This window comes from Lutra lutra, chromosome 9 (genome assembly GCF_902655055.1).
Source record: "Lutra lutra chromosome 9, mLutLut1.2, whole genome shotgun sequence".
In the NCBI taxonomy this organism is placed as follows: Eukaryota; Metazoa; Chordata; class Mammalia; order Carnivora; family Mustelidae; genus Lutra; species Lutra lutra.
Window position 1 is genome coordinate 52,565,325 of NC_062286.1, and position 15,672 is coordinate 52,580,996.

Genomic DNA, 15,672 nt, shown 5'->3' on the forward strand with positions numbered 1-15,672 from the left:
CCCAGTTCACCAAAACCCACAGGCTCCACGTGAAATGACCGCCCTGTCCGGTGGGGAGAAAAAATGCAGCTCCTGCCCTCAGTGGGTACCTGTCCTGTAGCCACACCATTGGCCACCACAGCCAGGCCCTCAGCAGAAATCCATTGCATAATAACAGCAGACCAGGACTGGATGCAGGAGCCAGGTGTCTGGTCCTTTCTATAGCCATGAAGCAGACGGTCACGCAGTCATCCCCCACATGTGGCTGAGGCCTACTTTGTTCCAAGCGCTGGTAGTGCGTAGTGCACCAACCTAAATGATAAGAGCTACCTTGGAGGGCACTGCTGGGCCTCAGCCTCTGCTGAGGGCTCCAGATGTGTCAGTCCATGTAAGCCCAGCAGCAAACTTTCACGCCATCCTTATCTTACTGGAAACTGAGGCACAGAGGGGTTAAGTGATTTGCCTCAGAGCGCACGGCAAAGCAATGCCCAGCTCCTGGTGGCGTCCCTCTAGAACCCAAGGCAGGTGATGCTCAGGGCTCCAGGTGGCAGCCTGCCTTACTCCTCCACTGACAGTGCTCCTCTCTTAACAGCTCATGGTCTGTAAGAGAGCGGGGCCATGCACCAGATAATTAGAATACAGAGCCTCTCTGTATTCTGACTCTAAACCCCGGACTAAATGGAGTGTCAGAGTAGGATTCTGCCGGGGCAGGAGGAAGCAGTCTGTGAGAAATCTCAGAAGAATAAGAGCTTGGCATTTCTGGAAAATGGCAAGATGCCCTTTGAGGATCTAGTCTGTGACCAGGCGAGCCATGAGGTCGGAGAGACAGCCTGCATGAGGGTCCTTCCATGCCCAGGCTGGAGCATGTAGGCTGTGTCTCGTGGGCCGTGGGGAACCACGGCAGGTTTCAGGCAGAGTGGTGACATAACCCCTGGCCAGCAAGAGGGCCTGGCACAGGGGTCAGGGGGCCATTTATGACCAGCCTGTAGCTAAGGACCCAGTGGCGGGCTCCCCCAGGGCCTGGCCTGGCCTCTGCCTGCCCTGGGCCTGGGGCGGGGCTGGGGGAGCCAGCCGGCTGTCTCCAGATGATTAAGGAGCTGGCAGCAGCTCCTTGGTCCAGGGAGGCTCCAGCCAGCAAGAGCACAGTCTTCCCTCTTTCCCTTTTGGCACCGGGTGGGCCTATTGATGTTTATCAGCCCGTGTTTATTATTCTTAACGCTGCTCAGGATGTTCCTCCCAGCTGGGGAGGGTGAGGCAGGCCAGTGGGGAGAGCACGGGGCCGGGACCTTGGCCTCGCTGCCACCCAGGGTGTGTGTCAGAGCTGGAAGGCTCACAGCTCAGCCAACTTAGCGGCTGCATTGACAGATAAAGAAGTTGAGACCAGACACCGGGAGAGATTTGCCCAAGATCACAAGAAAATCAGATGAAGATTATCTGCGACGAGAACCAAGCCTGAATTCAGACCTCTCTGTCCCTGCAGCCCCCCACCCTGGATCAGGGCTTGGAGTTTTGTTTAACGAAGGCTAATCATGTGCCTGGTATCTGAAGGGGCTCTGGAAGACTGAGTAGGAATTATCTAGGGCAAGAAGGCTGAGACGAGGTTAGGAAGTTGGTAGAAAGAGCCCTCTGAGCAGATAAAAGACCTTGGGCCAGAACCTAGACTATGCAGATGATTCCATAGCTGGGGAGGTGAAGTGTGGGAGCCAAGGGTGATGGTGGGCAATAAAAGAGCCCAAGAATACTGACTTCTCTCCAAGCTGGAGAGCTCCCCAGGAGGCCTCCTGCATACCGGCAGTGTAATCAGCCACCTTCATCCTTCCAGATAAAGCTTGAGCACACCCCTGTTGCCTCCAGGCCCCTTAGAAGCCTGTCTCTTTGTTCTCATTCCCCCACACATGAAGCAGATTCCCACTGGGCTCAGGAGGGACTCCAGGAATTCAGCTCCCCCTGCTCATTGGGAGACTTTGTGTCTCTCCAGAGACGTGGTTTGATGAGGCAAGGGTCACCAGGTGGAAGGAGAGCTTGGCTTGGAAGGTGCAGGGAAGCCCGACGGCAGGGAGGTAATGCCCCCCCCCAGAGGCTAGGGCAGGTGAGGCTGGGGGCTCCAGCCCAGGGCACCAGCCTGAATGACCCCTCTAGGCTGACTCTAACTCCCCACCCTTCCTAGCCACCTGCCACAGGGCTGCGAGGCACAGGGCTACTCCTGCCCCAGCACTAACCAAGGTCCCCAGAGAAGAGGGCATCCTTCTGGCCTGTCCTTCTTTTCCCACGCTATCTCTGCCCTGACACTTCCCAGAGTTTATCCCCCTCCAGAGAGTGCTCCCCAAATGTCCCCCTGACTCTGGAGATGCTTGGGTGGTAAACTCAAGGCCCGGGGTTGCCGTGTGTTGCTTCACACTTGTTTCTCTCATCCCTGGCCTACAGCTGGGAGTGTTCTCCCCAGTCAGCGAATGCCCAGTGGCCCCACTGAGATGGATGGGCCTGTGGTAACTCCGCAGCAGGCCCTTCTCAGCCCTGGCTGAGCATGCCAGGTGCTAGGACAGGATCAGGAAGGTACTCTGATGGCCCTCTACCTTAAATCTATCCCCAGAACTTGATTCTAAGACCTGAGACCCAAATCCGTCATCTGCAAGGCTGAAGCCTTCTCGTGCTCTCCATAGAGCCTGAGCACCTGGGGCTTGATGGGAGGCAGAACAGAAACAAGCAAACCTGGAAACAAGCACAGCAGCCAAGAAATGTGCCAAGGGCCTGGGAGGCTCTGGAGGAGTCGCCCAGCCCGGGGGAGGGGTTGGTCTCGGGACCTGATGAAGAGGGCAGGGGCAAGATGAGGACTCTGAGTCAACTGCCTGGGGCAGTGAGTTCCCTGACAACCCCTGGGGTTCCAGAGTTGCTCCTCCCACCAACGCCAAAGGCTATGGACCAAAGCCTTGTCGCTGAGGGTTTCATCTGTATGGTGAATGCATTGGTTGGTCCAGAAGGTTCCTACGAGGCTTCTCAGATTCCATTGTATTTTAATGCTCACAGTCTGATTGTAGTGTGCATGGAAACACAGTAGGGGAATGCCTTTCTAACCACAGTAACCCAAAACCAGGGCCCTGGAAATCCACATTAAAAAAGACCTGTGGCTCTTACGTGCTGCCCGAAATGCCCAGCGTCACTCTGAGTAGAAGAGTGCCGTCTCCCTAATAGCCGAGGTAGCAAAGATCAAAGAGCTAACCCACGCATGGAGCTTCTGTTAGTCATCTGCAGTCAAGGCCAGTTGTTAGTTAAGGCCCTTGGCTTTGGAGGCCAGAAGGAGGCAATGAAAATAGGGCACAGTTCAGAGAGGGGAAGCAGACTCAGCACACATTCCTGTGTGTGCCAAGGGCTGTCATAAAGACAGGGTTGATTCACCACTCCATTCATCTCTTAGGCCATTCATCGTTCACTCCTTGAGTTCTCCCTGGCTGCAGTGGAACAACAGGAGCTATGTGGACAGGGAGGGTTAGGTAAGATCATCTCTGCCCGGAGGTGTGCATGGCCAAGCTGGGGACACAGAAGGGCAGCAGCAGTCACAGGCTACCGAGGTTTCAGGAGGCTGGTGTGCACCTGCCCAAGGTGGCTCTAAAGAATCAGCATGTGGACGGAGGTGCTGGCCTTGGGCTGTGGTGAGGGAGCCAGGATCAGGCAGGTGAACAAGAACAAGGTTAAACAGCCTCAATGGTGCAGTAGCACCAGGCCTCAGAGTGACACTGAAGGGCATGGATTTTAGCCGTAAGTTAGGAGGCCATCAGGTAAGGGTGGTGCTGCCCTTAGCAGGTGCAGGAAGGGGGAAGTGGGGTGTCATCCTGGACACCCCATTTTCCGACCTGAGCAGCTCGGGAGCTGTGCTGAACACACAGGAGAGGGCATGGGGGAAGATGACAAGTTCAGCTTTCCCGGAATCACACATGCCTATATTTCCTTCAAGCGTTAAAGGTTTCATTGACAGGCTGCAAATGATTTATTGTTCCCTCCTGTCTGCATCCATTACCCTTTGGGGTTTTAGTCCTATATACCCACAGACAGAAAGAGACACAGAGACAGGAAGAGAGTCCCGGGAGTACGTTCCAGAGAGAAGCGAACCTTTCCTTCTCTTTCCCTTTGCCCCTAGACCATGCCCGTCACACACCCAAGCCAGTCCTACGGCCCGCACAACACCTGCAGCTCCCCTCCCGCCTCATTGTGATACCACCTGGGAAGCCTTCCGAAATGGAGGTCCCAGGAGGTGTGGTAGTCACCAGGACATGTGGCCCTTCCTCCCCTCGTCGCTGTCAGGAGGCACCCAGCAGGGCCTGGGATATGGTGAAGCCTTGCCTTCATCCACAGGACTGGTGTGGCCAAGGGATGCCTCTGGTGGAGGCACAACGGGGCTCCAGCCCAGATAACAGGTTGAGATTATAGAGGGGAAAAAAAAGTCAGGTCTGAATTCCTGTGGAAGTGCCTCCTGACCTTCTCTAACATAGTGTGGTTTGAGTTTTCCGGAAACCAAGCCCCCCGACTAATGGTTCTACTCTCTTTTCTAATAAATACGTGGCCCTGGGCCCGGCTCCCTTCTCTGCTTTGTCATAAGGGACCCGTTATTTATGACTTAGGGATGAGTCACAGGCCTTGGCAAGGAGCTCACGGCTCTGGGCCCAGTGTATTTTTCCACTCAGTAGCAAGTGAAGGAGGACGGATGCTTGTAAATTCTCCTGTTGAAACGACTGTGTAGGTATCTTCACAGGGATGCTCTTCCTCGTTCGGCTATAAATCTGCCTGTTGGACATTTCTGGTGGTCTTTGGCTGCTGCCCAAGAGTGCAGATGAGGGCTCTAAGGACTCAGGACTCAGTCCCCACCATGGCTTCCGGGCCACACAAACAACTCTGTGCCTCACAAAAGTGCCACGTACTCTGTGGGGTTTTTTCCAAGGCACCTTGGACACAGTGAGCCAATGGAAATGAAGGTGTCAGACCAGTGAGTCCCAGAGATGATAAGGGTGGTGCCTGGGAGACACAGGCAGGGCAGCGGGATAGAAGGGCTTCCAGGGCTCCCCATCACCCTCCAAACTCAGTGTGCATTCGTTAGCTGGCACTCCGATGAACTCTGTGCTGGGGCTGACCCTCACCTACACAAGGTGTGGACAGCACTGGCCTGCAGTCCAAGCCTCCCTGCTTTGCTCCAGCTCTTCTCTCTCCTCCCAAACCCCCTTCCGCAAAGCCCCTACTCAAGCACTCTATGCTATTAGTGATCAGACTATGTTACAGATTATTTTTTTACTTCCTATTCATTTGTCTTATTTGCCCAAATAGATTTTGAGCTCCTGAGCAGAAGGTCTCACGTCTCTTTACATCACTTACATGATGACCAAGCACTTGATTTGGGGGACCAGTAGGAGAGGTGTCAAGAGCTGCAGAAGGAGCAAGATTTATACACTTCTCGCAAGCTAGAAAGCTTGCCTGCCAGTAATTTCATGGACACTGGCTGAGACATGAGACTCCTGGGTCAGAGACAAAGGACTCTATTACTCACAGTGAGAACAGTATCTGGAGCATCAGCATTTGTGCCAGTCCCGGGAACCCTACTTTCTACGGGGTTAGGCAAAGAGGCCAGGTGAGTGCTGCACCGTGGTTTGCATTACAGATCTCTGAGATTAGGGATCCTGAATCCTTTATAATAGGCAGTAAGTTTGCCTAAATTTTGACCCAGAAGTGGACTTTTTCTTTACTGTTCTGGACAGCATACAAAGCTGCTCTCTGCTTCACAGGGAGACACTTCTGTCTTCCTGGACCATTAACTACACAAGCAACCTTGAAAAGGCAGTCAAGAACAAAGGAAGCCTGTGTCTGGGCTGGTAAGACGTGCAGAAAAATGAGACACACACAGCGTCTTCCAACAGGGGGATCAAGAGGTTTTTTTTATTCATCTCATAATGACAAGCCATGGCATTTTCCAAAACTGTGTCATAGTGCACCAGCCTAGAGATCCCAGCCTAGAGATCTGATGGGAATTGCACATAAGAGTCTCGGTGAGTTTGAGGGCAAGAGTGAGAGATGTACCTCATTTGTAAAGGCATATTCCAGCACGCTCTCTTGGTTCTCTGCCATAGTCTTCAGCGTCACCTCCAGACTGAAGACTACCCACTATGCCACGTCTCTGCCTGAGCTCAGGACAAGCCAGAGCTGATGGAGGCTTAGTGCTCCTGGAGTCAGTCCTCAGCCAAAGATGGGGATATGGTGCTTAGAAACCTCCACTTCCTTCCCCTTGCCTGGGACAACTCACTGAGATTATGCCCCAGTTTTCCATACCAATAGCTACTCAATCTTTATCTGCTCCTTCCATTCACTTTCTCATTTCTGCACTCTCTCGGAGCTTTCTGAGGTCACTTGCATTCATATCCTTTTCTTAGTACTACTTCTAGGGTATCCCAACCTCAGACAATTAACTGACTTCATAATATTCTATGAAATGTGTATTGTTCTCACAATACAAGGTATAGAAAATAAAGTTTACCATACCATGCTTGAGTCATGGAGATACACAAAAAATAGTAACAATTCCTTCTAAGAGAGGGGCAGATCAACAGAGGACAGGGAGGGAAATATGGGATTAAAGATGCCAAGATACCACTAATTTAGACCCTGTGCTAGCTCTTGAGAACATGGCAGCTGGACTATCTCTGCCAGTACAAAGGTGAGACATGTAAGGTATGGACCACTGGCCAAGGGAGCGCTCGCGTGCAATCTTCCCTTTTGCGGAGCTCTCCCCTTATACACCAACTCCAAGTCTACAGCCTTCTTAGCCCAGACTCTTCCCTTACAGGAATTCCAATCAGACACAGGCATGAGTATCTGAGAACAGTTATGAATGGGATCCTTGGGGCACTGAATTTAAATGAGCCTCAAAGCTTTGAGCTAAAGTGAGGAATACCCAAGAAGGGGGATGAGGTAGGAGTCAAGAACTTCAGAACCACTTGGAGGGTTTATCCAAACCACACACCTAATGAGTTGGAGATATCCTAAGAGTGGGCTGAATGTCTCCAATTCAGCCACATCCCTGCACAACTTACATTCTGCCCAGAACCACTCTGCCAGTCTTCTTCCTCAGCACATACACTGGAAATTCTCCCCTCCAACCCTTTAGCAAGCAAATAAAGCATATTGGGAAACTACTAGCATTAATTAGCATTTACATTATTGCTCATTGTCATTATCATCTCTTGAGTTAAAACAGTTCTTTATATTTTTCAAAGCTTTATCATATTGACTATATGTCATTTGAGCCTTTTTCTTTCTATTTCCCCCATTAAATAAATACAAAAATATCCTCATTCCACTGAGAGTGAAACTTTGGATTAGAAAAGGAAGCTTGAAGAGAGAGTCAATTATCATATGGTTTCACTTATTTGTGGAGCATAACAAATAGCATGGAGGACAAGGGGAGATGGAGAGGAGAGGGGAGTTGAGGGAAATTGGAAGGGGAGGTGAACCATGAGAGACTATGGACTCTGAAAAACGATCTGGGAATTTTGAAGGGGTGGGGGGTGGGGGGTGGGAGGTTGGGGGCACCAGGTGGTGGGTATTGTAGAGGGCACGGATTGCATGGAGCACTGGGTGTGGTGCAAAAATAATGAATACTGTTATGCTGAAAAAATAAAAAAATTAAAAAAAAAAAAAAAGAAAAGGAAGCTTGATAGAAATACTCTCACTTTACAGGTAAAGAAACTGAGACTCAGAAAGAGTGGCTTGCCTAATACCACACAGGCCATTACTGTCCCAGAGAGTAAGAGGAGCATCTTGTTATACATTACTGTAGTGCTTATCACTAGTTGGGTGTTTACTATCTGCCAGGTCCTGTATGTTGATGACATTCAGCTCATCATTTTCATTAATCCTTATGAAAAGCCTTCCAGGGAGGTGTTATCATGATCCCCGTTCCACATATGAGGATAGCAAGTCTCCAAGTGGTTAGTGCTTTGCCCCAGGGGAAGGCAGATCCTGGCTGGGTGGGCATGGATGTGTGTGGAGTTAGGCCTCCTGGCCTGCCAGCTCTCTCCAGGCATGAGCTCAATCAGATCTGACAGCCAGATGTCTGGGCTGTGACGTCAGGGCTTAGGGCAAGGGGCTGGGGGGCAGCCAAGCTCTGGTTGGTAGCCCCCACCCAGACAGCTCCCCATGTGCTGGACCACATGAGAGCCAGAGTGAAAGAATATGTCTGCTCCTCCCAGCTGAAAACACCCTGCTGATGGGCTTGGGGCTGGTCTTTGTACCAAAACCAGACCAATATTTATGGGTCCCTGGTTGGAGTGGGCTCTAGAAGAGTGCTGGACTCCATCCCTACAGCTCCAGGTCCCCTGCAGGCAGATGCGCCAGAAGGGGCCAGTGACTGCCCATCCCAGTAGCACCCGGCTGAGGACTGTCTTCCCCTCCCCCATCACAGCCTCCTCTGTTCATCCATAACCATTTGGTCATTGCTTCTTCCACAGATCTGTTCCACGGTCTCTTCCCAGGGAGACATCTTGCTCCCCTCCAGGCATGGCCTACAGCTCAGAATGTACACCCAAGCTGACCTCACTACTTCACATCAGGAATGGTTTGGTGTGAGTGCCAGACCAAGTCTTGGGTCACTGGTGATGAAAGTCTGCTGTCATGTCCCTTTCACCCAGCCCTGACACTGTCCTTCGGCAGCAGCCCTTGAAGCCTTCTCAGTATCCAGATGTTTGGTGTCCTACAGCCTGGCTGATGTCCAGCCACACCACAGCAGCATTAATGGGCCATGTAGGCATGGAGGCTTCTGCTGGAGAAGATGGAGGTCAGTTTATTTAACTCAATTATAAACAAAAGCAAGAATTAGTCTGGGTGACGGAGGGAAGAAAAAAGGAATAAATTAAGCCCAGGCTGAAGAAACACCTGTGGAAAGGACTCCTCAGCCCTGGGGAAAGTGGCAGCCATAAACAAACCACGAGTGACCTTGGATCACAAACTACTAATTTGCTGATTGTTGATGGGTTTACACAGTCTAAAATGGGAAGAAAGCCATGGTCAGGCAGTAACCCAGTCACCCTGTGTGGGAGAATTTAGTCACGAACTAGCAATTCATTACTCATGAATTAGCAAAGATGGACCAGCCCTGGTCTAGGGTCACAGGCCTGAGAAGGGACTCTACCATCTTGGGGGATGGAGGGCACCCAATAGGGTGGCTGCGCCCTCTACAAACACAGAGACAGACATGGGAGGGGTCGCATTTGCACTCAAATAGCTACAGGACTAAGCAAAACCAAATAGGTATATGTATCAGTCAGGAATCTCGGTTGCAACTTGAACCAGATTAAGGGAAAGATGGATATTATTTACTCAAAGAACCCAACCAAGTCATTGCAAAAGCAAGAATGCAAATGGGCTTCAGGAATCCTTCAAGGTCCTCTAGGCCTGCTTCTCTGCTTCTCTCTCCTCTCTCTCTCACCATATATATCTCTATGCCTCTCTGTGTGTTAGTTTCCTTCTCTTACTGCACAGTAGTTTCCATCATACAGAGAAGACACGGCCTCCAAGAGCTTCTAAGTTTTACATCATACTATTTCCACCCCATTCTCTTTCTCAATTTTTACTTTTTTAAAGATTTTATTTATTTATTTGAGAGACAGAGCAAATGAGAGCAAGCATGAGATGGGGGAGGGGCAGAAAGAGAAGAAGTGGGAGAAGCAGACTTCCCACTGAGCAGGGAGCCTGATGCCATGGCTTAATTCTTGGACCCTGGGATCATGACTGGAGCCGAAGGCAGACGCTTACCCGACTGAGCTACCCAGGCACCCCATCTCAGTTTTTGTTTTAAAAAACATATCAGGGAATGACTGTGAGTAGCCTGAATTGAGTGAAGTGGTTGGTCTTAGACCAATGAACTAGAACCAGAAGGGTAAGGAGCTACAATTGATCTAGCTCGGCCAAGACCCAACAGTGACCACAAAGGTAGGGCTGCCAAACACCCAGGCAGTCCCCTCTTTTCAACCATGTGCTGATGGGAACAGCAGAGAGAGGAGGAGACTCCAGATGGAAGGAGGGGTGTGGGGTATTAATTGCACAGCTGGACACAGCACTCTATGGACAGCGACAATACAGAACCATCACGCAGCATGCGCAGTAGGAATCTGGAGTGAGGACTATGTGACTGAGTTGGGAAGACCAAAGAAGGTACCGCAGAAGTGAGTTTTAAAGGTTGGGTAGGTGTGTGATCAGTGAAGAGAGGAGAAAATGCACTCCAGGTTGGGAGAAGCAAGGGACAAAAGATGCAGGAGTCTAAGAGTAAACAGATATGACAAGAAATGGTGTGTCTGGGTGATGGACTCGACAATGAGCCTGAAAACCCCAACGGTCCCATCACATGAGGCCTGAATGCCTTGGAAAAGGGCTTAGACTTTATAATATAGTCAGTGAGGAGCCACTGATTTTTTGTGAGCCAGGGTGACATGATCAATTATTCATTCAAAAAACACTTTCTGGATGCTTGTTATTTTCTAGGCCTTGTGCCTGATGCTGCGTCCAGAGAGAAGGAAAGTGCATTCCTGCCCTCGGAGGGCCCTTGGTGGAAGGGTTACAGAAATGGAGCATTACAGTTCTGCTCTGACACAGACAGAGCCTGTGCCATAGAGGCCAAGGGCTGGAGTTACATCTTACAGCTCCCAAAAGGCATGGGAGTAGGTGAGAAGGGGCTTCCCAGAGGGGTCAACACTTGGGCCAAGTTCTGAGGGCTAAGCAGGTATCTACCTTGTTGGGCAGATGGAGAGGGAGGGATGGGTGAGAAACACAGACCAAGAAACAGGATGTGCAGTTCTCAGAGCTCATGAAACCACCTGGAATGGCAAAGCAGGAATAGGAAGAAGCAGGGCGCGGGCTGGAAGAAGGAGCAGCAGCCAGACGGGGTATACTCTGTGGGCAGTGGGGAGCCATGGAAGGTGTATAAGCAGAGGGTACACATTTTACATGGTGTGGCTGTTCTGTATACCTGGGGAGGCAGATGCAAACAGGAGCCACAGGGACAGCTAGCAGGCAACTATAAGGTCAGGAGGAAAGAGAAGACACCTGGACTGAGGCAGGAGGGAGATGAGGATGAGGAAGGGATGGCTGTGAGGAAGGTTGAGGGATAGATTACATGGGAACAGATGGAGACAGCCTGGGGCCGGAAGGATGGTGCCACACATAGGAGTAACAGCCCCATGGGGAAAAGGAGATTTGGGAAGAAAATAATGAGTTGGGTTTGGAGGCCTATTAATTTTGAAGTATTAGTGGGGCCTCCAAAAGGAATTGCACAGTTGTGTGGTGGAAGTGTGGGTGCAGGGTCAGGAGGTACTTCTGTGCAAAGACAGAGGTGGCAGAACACCTTACTTTGGGAAGGTTATTTCCCAAAGTAACACCTTACTTTGGGGTTCGAATCCACGGCTGCTTTCGGCACCCAGCAGAGAACACACAGAGAGGGAGGAGAGCAGGCCAGACAAGAGAGCACCAACATTTCAGGGGCAGATAGAGGAGAACTGCCCAGGGAAAATATTAAGAAAGAGCAATCGGAGGTAGTTGTTCACCAATATCTGTTCTCTCCTCCTTACCTGGCAATGGAATTTTTGCCTGGCTCGACAGCATAGTCCCCAGCAAGGTGCAGCCACATGCTGCCTTCTGACCAGTGGGACGTGAGCTGAAGGGACACTACAATTTCAGAGATCTGCCTTTGAGGGGGAACTGCAGTATCTTCCCCTCCTCGTTGTCCCTTTCCCACAGATGACAGGATCAGGAGCAGCCACCCAGGGCTAAGAAACCAAAGTGGCACACGGAAGATGGCAGAGCACAAAGGAGCCGGACCCTAACGCCATTGAGCTGCCTCACCAGCCATGCCCCCAGCCTTCTTGAGAGAAAAATGGATTTCCATCTTGCTTCAGCCACTGTATCTTGGTATCTTGGGGTCCATTGGTTCAGAGGGTAGCAGAAAGGCCAGGGAGGAGGCTGGTAAATATAATGGGCTATCACAGAGGTCAAAAGAGTGAGGTCAGAGAATGACCTGGCAATGGGGTCCCTGATGACCATGCTGAGCATGGACTCAGTGCAGGGGAAGGCTCTGAGGGGAACAGGCTGAGCCAATGGAAGTGGAAGAGAGAAGCAAGTGCAAACAGCTCCAGGAAGGTAGGCTGAGGGTGGGAGCTGAACAGACAGGCTGTGGGCTAGATCACCAATAGTGCACAGACAATGGTAAGAGGCACACAGTGCTAGTAGACGAGGCGGAGTGAGGAAAAGATACAGGGAAGCCCTATAGTCATGGGAATGCTCTTGAGTCCTGGGCTAGAGCATAGTGTTCCGGCATGGACACAGGCGGTATCATTCCTAGGTAGGGACACACCAATCCACAGGCCCCACAAAATATCCCAAGATCATCACGTAGATCAAGAGAATGGAAAGAATTGCGAAGGCAATGGTTGGGGTGGGAGAATCAGTGACTTCTAGTGACTAGTCAGGAGGCATGTTTGGACAAGGGTTGGATGGTATTTCATGACAGGTTTGGGAAGAAGAAACAAAGTTCCCACAAAGTGATATCAGCAGCAGGCGTGGGGATCCAGGGGCTACCCACACCTGATTCTCTTAGGCAGCTTTCATGGGACCATCATTGTCCGGTGTTGGGGACACTGGCTCTGTCCAAGCTTATGTACACTGGGCAAGAAGAACCAAGGGCTCAGGGGCAGACTGGGGACTTGATGGGGAGAAGAGGAAGGCAGAAGGGAAAGCTAGGCCAAAGGGAAGAAGAAGGAGGGACCCATCTCTTGGTCCTGGGCTTTCCATCACTGGAACAGGAAGAGTGGGGACTGGAAAGGTCTGGGTCAGGAGGAGGTGCCAAATAGACGGTTGGGGACATGCTAGGCCTGAGGTTCCCCTGGAGAGTAGTGGGGAGACAGAGGGTCGAGGGTTCTGGTTCTCACGTCACCAGAGCTGAGGGGAGCATGGCTGGAATGCACTACAAGCCAGTGTCCATCCCCCGGGGCAGCCAGTGGGGAATCTCTAGCCCTGAAGTCATCGCCACCCGAGAAGCCTGGACCCCGCCATGGAAAAAGGGTCCCGCAGGGGCACCCGGCGCCGGCCAGTGAGGATGAGCTCATCGCCGCTTGCCGCCTCTTCCCCTCTTTTCCAGGCATCTCAGATTTCTGGATGTCAGGAGCATCTAACAGACAGGAGCAGAGGACAAGAAGGGGGCTGGGACCCAAGGTAGGATGTAGGGGGCCAGCAGTATTTCCCTCCACCCCAGCACTGCTCCTGCCTCCTCTGCTTCATCCTAGGCCAGATACAGGAAAAGAACCAAAGCTACCTTCCTTCCCACCTCCATTTTAAGGGACCAAGGAGGCCCTAATGATAAGGTCCCTAAAAAAATGCATCTGTGTTACCTGGAGAGATGGCACTGCTGTCCTTTCCCATCAGCGCATGCTATTACCGTATACTTGCTATGAAAATGAGGGTCCTGAACCCAAAAGGAATAGGAAACAGAGCAGAGGAGGCAGTCAGGGTGGCAGGAGACTGGTGGGGCTGGGCACATCGGGAAGGAGGCATGTAGCTGCCACATGATGCAGCAGTTGGAGCACTGTGCTAAGAGTCAGAGCACAGCACCAGGCCCAGTTCCTGCTTCACCAGCTGTGTGACCCTGGGGAAGCCAGTCTGTCTTCCTCAGTTTCCCCTACATGAAATGGAATTGCCACCTGATCTTAGAGTGTTTGGAGGATCAACTGAAAGCACAGATCTGGGCTTTGGAAGCTTACAATACTCTGCACTCAAGGAAAGCACATTACTGATGCAAATAAAGTGGACTTGACTTTGTGGCTGCTATACTATACAACCACAGGCGCCACCATTCACACTGCAGCCTGTAAGAACAGGGTGCCCCGTCATGTGAGTGATGCTCTTGGGAGTGGTACACACCTGCACACCTGTCTCTATAGCTGGGGAAAATGGCTGTCTGGAAGTTTCCCTACATGGAGAATGGGGGTGCCCTAGTCATCTGACCGTTGGATGGCACTCTGGGAGCCAGATCCCTGCAGAATAGTCCAGCACAGGAGATTCTAATCTAAATAAGATCGTGCCACTTCCCAAGGGGAGGCAACAGGAGGAAGCAAGCCCATTGCATCTCTCGAGGTCAGGATACAATGAGACACACTGCAGTAAATGAGACCATCAGTGAGACTATAGAAGAGAAAGCGACACACTGGCCAGGTCTGGCACCTGCAAGACTGGCTCAGACATCCCTGGAGGACTACCCAGAAGCCCTGTGAGGTTACCACCTGCAAAGACTAGATTTCCTGTCTACACAGATGACATCTGACTGTCAGGGTTATTGCTGTTGTCAGTCACAGAAGTTATAGGCCAGAAGTGGCCTTGGAGGTCAAACACTCAGGTGCAACCCCTCTTTAGGTCATTGTCTCCACTGCAGGAGCCTGAGGGACACAGGGCCCTGAACTCAGGGGAAGACGATCCCATAGCCGTACAGCTCTCCCCATCTAGAACTAAAGGGCTCTTGGTGGCATCATTTCCCCTGCAGGGAGAATTTTCTAAGAGAAGGGAGGGAAGGAAATGAGCTACTAGTAACTGAGTCCTTAATCTGTGTTAGGCACTTTACCTGTGCCCAGCAGATAGTAGGTGATCAATAAATAATGTGCTGAATGGGGGCACCTGGGTGGCTCAGTGGGTTAAAGCCTCTGCCTTCAGCTCGGGTCGTGGTCCCGGGGTCCTGGGATCGAGCCCCACATCGGGCTCTCTGCTCAGGGGGAGCCTGCTTCCTCCTCTCTCTGTCTCTGCCTACCTCTCTGCATACTTGTCTGTCAAATGAGGAAATAAAATCTTTAAAAAAAAAAAAAAAAAAAAATAATGTGCTGAATGAATGGATGGAGGGATGGCTGAATAGCGGGAGAAAAGAACCAAAGTCGTCTAACACCTGACTAACTGCACTGATCTTGCCTCCTATGGGAATGATATAATGTCTCTTGCAAATAGACACCTTCGTGTGAAGCAGAGTGCCTTGAAGAACCACAGGGTTTGCAAAGCTGGCCTCAGGGAAAAGAGCTGGGACACGAAGGGAACTCATTTTCTCGGCATACCAAAAACAATAATTTGACAGATTCTGGAGAGAAGGCAAGGATATAGGAAATGGTGCCTCGGAATGGGAAGAGGGTTGGAGCTTGGCAATATATGAGCGCCAGGCTGGGCCTGCCAGAGAAATACAGTTAATAGGATGAGCAGCAGAGGTGAGAGTGGGCTTTTCAGAACACAAGGGCTAGAGGTCACTCTTTAAGCTCCCACCTGGCCCATACTTGCAGAGATACAACCTCTAAAACATCACCCCCAGAATATAAGTAAAAGCTGTCACATCTGTGGCCCTGTACTTAGGAATATGAAGAAATCTGTGGGGCGAGGTGTCCATCAGTTAAAACTAAGAGCCAGCCAGGTGTTAAGGTACGTAGGTGGGGATGGACACAAGAAGTACAAATACATGCGTTTGCTCATATGCTCCTGTTCACAGCACTGTGTGAGTTCAGTGGCCAATACTTGTAGCCATCAGAACTCCGGAAATGAAATAGGCCACCTTATACATGGAGAGGGCTCCATCCCTAGAGGTTTCTAAACAGAGTTCTTAGAAGTGGGTCTCCAGCCCAGGTGGAGACTGGGCCACACCAGGTACCT

The 15,672-nt window shown here is 51.1% G+C and overlaps 1 long non-coding RNA gene across 4 annotated transcripts in view; it reads right to left on the reverse strand.

Annotated features, from left to right (window-relative positions):
• LOC125109540 (uncharacterized) overlaps positions 1-15,672 on the reverse strand; it is a 76,106-nt gene that overhangs the window by 40,461 nt on the left and 19,973 nt on the right. For 2 of the 4 annotated variants that reach the window (XR_007130268.1, XR_007130270.1), the window contains one exon: positions 7,670-8,770. The exons of 1 other annotated variant lie outside the window; for it this stretch is intronic. This is a non-coding gene — a long non-coding RNA (uncharacterized LOC125109540). Of the gene's footprint in view, positions 1-7,669; positions 8,774-15,672 lie in introns of those variants that run through there. One more of the 4 variants, XR_007130269.1, reaches the window with a different exon arrangement.